The 5,376-nt window shown below is 58.3% G+C and overlaps 1 pseudogene; it reads left to right on the top strand.

The window, feature by feature from the left end:
* The first annotated feature begins 4,553 nt into the window (after positions 1 to 4,553).
* Positions 4,554 to 5,164, top strand: LOC129036574 (uncharacterized; annotated as a pseudogene).
* Positions 5,165 to 5,376: the final 212 nt, after the last annotated feature.

Below are 5,376 nucleotides of genomic sequence, written 5' to 3'. Positions count from 1 at the left end.
GCACCTTTGGGGGATGCTGCCACTGCCCCTGACTCCTGCCCTTGTGTCTGGAAAGGGGAGGCTTCAGAGTGAGTGGCCCGCAGCCTTCCAGTTGCAAGAGCTGGTGTGGGAAGGGGCATCCCCATGGCTGTGGGCCGGAGCCCTGTAACGATGGGAAGTTTCAGTGCCCTCATAGGAGTTTTCCTGGAGCAGGTACAGTCGGTCTGGGAGCTTGTGAACTGCTCTGGGCTGCTGGGGCTGCACTGACAACATGCACAGAGCCCAGCTACAAGTGGTGTGGCTGCAAGAGACACCCAGGAGCCCTGAGGCAGGGTGGGCGGCTCTGCTATCCCAGGACTGGGTCAGGACAGCTCAGCCCTCGCAGTCCTCAGCCAACTGCTGCCCCACTCTGCAAGGGGCCCAGAGGGCTCCCACAGGCCTGGGGACCAGTGCTAGGCCTCACATCCCTGAACCACTCCCAAGCAGGGGCCGGGCCTCAGCTGGGGGGCATGGCACTGGGTGAGGTCAGAGGTGCCCCAAGCATGTGGCCTACAACGTTTGTCCAAAACAAATTCTCTCGCGGACCCTGGAGGGGAAGCAGAAGCCGGCTGTTTCCTACAGTTTCCAACGCCAGAAAGCCCAGGACTTCTCAGGGAAATCTTGGTTTCCAGCTTTTTCCGAAAGTGCCTGATGGGCAGGCATGCACCCCTCTCAGACAAGCCCCCCAGCCCTTCAGCCCCTGAGCCATGACCCTCTCCCCAGGAAGGACTGATGGGGCTGGGGCACTGCCACCACCTGGAGCCGCATCTTCAGCCACCTGGCAGGAGCTGCGCCTGCACATGACCCCCGTGAACTCTGGCGTCTTCCTCTGTCCTCCCAGGCACTTGGCATCTTCCAGGGCTGCTGCCTCCCGAGCCTACTCGATATGGTTTAGATGTTTGTCCCCACAGATCTCATGTTGAAATGTAATCACCAGTGCTGGAGGTGGGGGCTGGTAGAAGGTGTTTGGATCACAGGAGTGGGTCCTTCATGAATGGCTTGGATCACCGTTGGTGATGAGTGACTTCTCACTCTGGTAGATCTGGTAGTTTAAAAGTGTGCGGTGGCCGGGCGCAGTGGCTCACACCTGTAATCCCAGCACTTTGGGTGACTGAGGCGGCTGGATCACTTGAGGTCAGGAGTTCAAGACCAGCCTGGCCAACATGGTGAAACCCTGTCTCTACTAAAAACACAAAAATAATTAGCTGGGTGTGGTGATGTGCACCTGTTATCCCAGCTACTTGGGAGGCTGAGGCAGGAGAATTGCTTGAACCTGGGAGACAGAGGTTGCAGTGAGCTGAGATTACGCCACTGCACTCCAGCCTGGGCGACAGAGTGAGACTCTGTCTCAATTTAAAAAAAAAAAGTGTGGGGCGCCTCCCCCCTCTGACTTGCCCCCCTCTCACAGCCCCCTCTCACAATGTGAGGTGCCTCCCCCTCTGACTTGCCCCCCTCTCACAGCCACCTCTCACAATGTGAGGTGCCTCCCCCTCTGACTTGCCCCCTCTCACAGCCCCCCTCTCACAATGTGAGGCACCTCCCCCCTCTGACTTGTCCCCCTCTCACAATGTGAGGCACCTCTCCCCTGACTTGCTCTCCTCTCACAATGTGAGGCATCTCCCCCCCGACTTGCTCTCCTCTCACAATGTGAGGTGCCTTCTCCCTCTGACTTGCCCCCCTCTTACAGTGCCATGCATCTGCTCCCCCTTTACCTTCTACCACAACTGGAAGCTTCCTGAGGCCTCATCAGAAGCAGATCCTGGCACTACGCTTCGTGTACTGCCTACAAAACCATGAGCCAATTAAACCTCTTTTCTTTATAAATTACCCAGTCTCAGGTTTTCTTTATAGCAATGCAAGAATGGCCTAGTACACCACCTCTGCCTCTCTTTCCGCCATCTGCTGTTAAAAGCAGGCTGATCAGGAGCAGGGGCCAGCATCAGATATAACCTGGCATCCCCTGCAAAGTCCCAGGCTTACCTCACTACGGCTTGAGGACCTGCAGCTGCTTGCTCCGCATCTCTGAGGTTTCGGGGAGCCCAGAGCTCAGACTCCCTTAGGGCTAGGGCGGAGTGTGGCCTGGGGGCCACCAGCCTCAGGAAGCCCAAGGTCTCCTCCAAGCAGGAGTTCTCTCAGAGCCAGAGCCGCCCCACCCCATATGGCCCAGTGACCATCACTCAAAGCTCACCTTCTCCTTGAGCCTCTGGTCAGCCGACCAGCCCTGACTGCTCCCTGGCCACGTCCCCCCTCCTGCCCCCGCCCCCCCGTGCTGACCAAGCTCCACCGCCTCAATCCTGCAGGCTCCAGTGCTGCTTTCCACTGCCGCTGGGTGCATTCCGTGGGGCAAAGCTTTGTCTCATGAGGCCGGGGCTCAGCATCACAGCCTCTCTGTCGGTTCCTGCAGGCAGTGGACATGGTGGGTCCCCACTGTGAGGATCCCAGCCTCTGGGGGCCCAGACGCGGGTTTCTGGCTGGGCACACACTGGGGTGAGCAGGCTCCCTGGCTGTGTGGCCGTGAACAAGCCCATCTCCGAACTCCAGTTTTCTCATCTCTAAAAAATAAAAATAAGAGGGCCCTCAAGGGGACTGGCAGTTCCCAGCCCTCTTGGGCCGTGCCCATTTCTGGTGTAGAGGATGGAGCCATCTCTTACAGCTCGGATTGGTGAGAAGCAAGCATGAGGCTACGCTGGCATTTTCAGGTAAAGTTTAGATTTTCCAGAAGAAGCATGTGTAAGTGGCACATACCCTGTCCCCCTTCTCCTTTGCGCTGAACAAAGTCGTGACGTCTGAAACTGCAGCAGCCGCCTTGGGATGATAAGGGCAAAGAAAATTGGCATCACCGGGGTGCCCAACCTAGGCTCCAAACTAAGGTCACTGCTGCTAGGACTAGACTGTGGCTAAGAGAAAGAAAACACAACAGCTGAGTGACTGTTGCGCCCAACGCCTTCCTGTGGACCCTGGCGTCTGCCGAGGTGGCGGGCACAGCTTAGATGGCACAGGCACGTGTGCAGGTGCCTGTAACAAGGCCTGGAAGGAGGCTGTGCCTGCCCAGCGGAGGGACCCCCTTTCTCCATGGGAAGTTAGAGCCCCGGGATGGGGCAGGAGCTGGAGCATGGGGGTGGCTGGGGCTGCAGAGGGGAGCTCTGGAGGACCCCACCTTCCCAGGGCTCAGACAGAGGCAGCCAGCTGCTAGGGACATCCCTCCGTCTGTTTGGACAGATGGAGCCAGCTGCTGGGGACGTTCCTCTGTCTGCCTGGTGTCCAGCCTGGCCTGAGTCCAGGTCCGAGCAGTCTGTGTGGATGAAGGAGCGAGTCGGGATGGGGAATAAACAAAAGCCTGAAATGTAATCAGCCGGCTTTGCAGCTATGGCGAGCGAGCAGGCCTCCTGCATCCTGGTAGTCAGCACTGAGCCCACTGGAGCCAGCCTTGTCCTTAGAGGCAGCACCGGGAGAATGAAGTGCAGGTGAGAGGGGACCTTTGCTGCCCAGAGGCACGTGGTCTATTGGCTGCACGTTTGTGCTCCTGCAGGAGTCATGGGTGGAACCCCAACCCCAGTGCTGCGGTGTGTGGAGTGGGGTCCTCCCAGTGGGATCAGTGCCCTCATAGGAGACAGTTGCCCTCCCTTTTCTCTGTTGCACCAGGAAACCAGGAAGGGCCCTCACTAGGAGGCCAGTCAGCTGGTGACAGGATCTCTGGCTTCCACCCCAGAGTGGTGGGAGCTTCCAATGTCTGCTGCTCAACAAACCTGTGTCTGCTGCTCAGGTCGCCCATGTGTGGCTTTCTGCTATGGCCACCTGAGCTGATTAAGACCTCCCCAAAAATCTGTGCAAAACCCCAGTGCTTCTAATGTCACCTCTGAGGCAAAAGCTGTGATAAACATAGGGATCTTGAGAGGTGCTTTTCCTGGGTTATCGGGGGGTGGGTGGTGGGGGGTCTAAATGCAATCATGAGTGTCCTTCCAAGAGACAGAAGAGAGACACAGAGAGAAGAGACATGGAGGAGCCGGCCATGGAGAGATACAGCAGAAGCTGGAGGCGACGGGAGGATCCTGGCCCGGAGCCTCCGGAGGGAGCGGGGGCCGTGTTCCAGAAGCGTGAGAGTCCTGTGTGTTGTTCTGAGCCCCCAAGTCTGGGGTAACTTGTTCCCACAGCCGTGGGAAACTGATACGTCCCAAACACAGCAGCACGAGAACATAGGACTGAGACACCATCCCCATCACACCCCAACACACGAAAACTGACAGTGGTGGGTGCTGTGCATTTCAGCCAGAGCTCTGAAGGCATTTAGCTGAGTCCTGTTCTGACCTGAGGCCTGGCGCCTGCAGAGCTTTGTCCAGAACCGTCACGGAGTCCTGGGTCCTCGCTCCCCTCGGGAGCTGTGTGCTGGCCTGCACCTGGACAGAGTGAGAGACACCAGCCTCCACTGCCAGGAAGGCCCAGGGTCCTCAGGGACCAAGAGGCAGGACACGGCCGCTCCCAGGGTCCTCGGGACGTCTGTGCGGCTTTCGCTACCCGAGCCCAGAGGTGCCATCCCCATGTGCCCTTCAGGCTGGTCCAGGAGGAGGCCCTGTGGCGGCCACAGACTGGGGGGACAAAGCCCCAGGAACTCAGAACCTTGTGGGTTTTGGAAGAGGAGCCATGCAGCAAGGTCCCGACGCCTGCAGGGAGCTGAACAGGGAGCCGCGCGAGGAAGGGAGCGCAGCACACCCAGTACGCAAATGCTGGCCCTACAAAACGCACGGCGGGTTCTCGAGCCCTGGGGATCACAGCGGTGCTCTCCAGAGACCGCAGCTGCAGGAGCTGGTGGTGGCCAGCAGGCATGTCCCCGGCAGGTGCCATGAGGGTGCGATCTCGGCCGAGAACCACCAGGCGTCCACGGAGGGACCCATTCTCTGTGCCCATCTCACAGGGAGCGAAGGAGGTGGAGGGAGCCCCAAACTCACTGGGTTCTGACCCAGACCCTTCTCTTCTCCTCCCAGAGAAGCCCAGGCCTGCGTTTGGGAGACCCAGGGACACTCAGGGCCATCGCCTGCCCCTCTCTGGGACTACAAGGGGAGACTTCACACAGTGCCCAGTGTCCTCCCGCTGGGATCCTCCTGCCCCCAAGGGGCGTCCGTATCCCCCAGCACCCCAAGGAAGACAATGAGCTGTCTTTGGTGGGTGCTGTGCTATTTTCTGTGCTTATTTCACCTAGAATGGCCATTTCCAGAACTCAATCCCTGCAAATGAATTTTTTCAAACGCCCCTTTTCAGTATCAAGGAGCAGGAAGCAATATCCTTTAACAACCGATCGGCCATACATTTCTGCTCATTAAATAAATATTTTTACTTTGGACCCGATTGATTTTTCAGACACAC

Source organism: Pongo pygmaeus, chromosome 4 (assembly GCF_028885625.2).
Source record: "Pongo pygmaeus isolate AG05252 chromosome 4, NHGRI_mPonPyg2-v2.0_pri, whole genome shotgun sequence".
In the NCBI taxonomy this organism is placed as follows: Eukaryota; Metazoa; Chordata; class Mammalia; order Primates; family Hominidae; genus Pongo; species Pongo pygmaeus.
The sequence above is the reverse complement of the archived record's forward strand: the minus strand, read 5'-3'. Positions and strand labels throughout refer to the sequence as shown.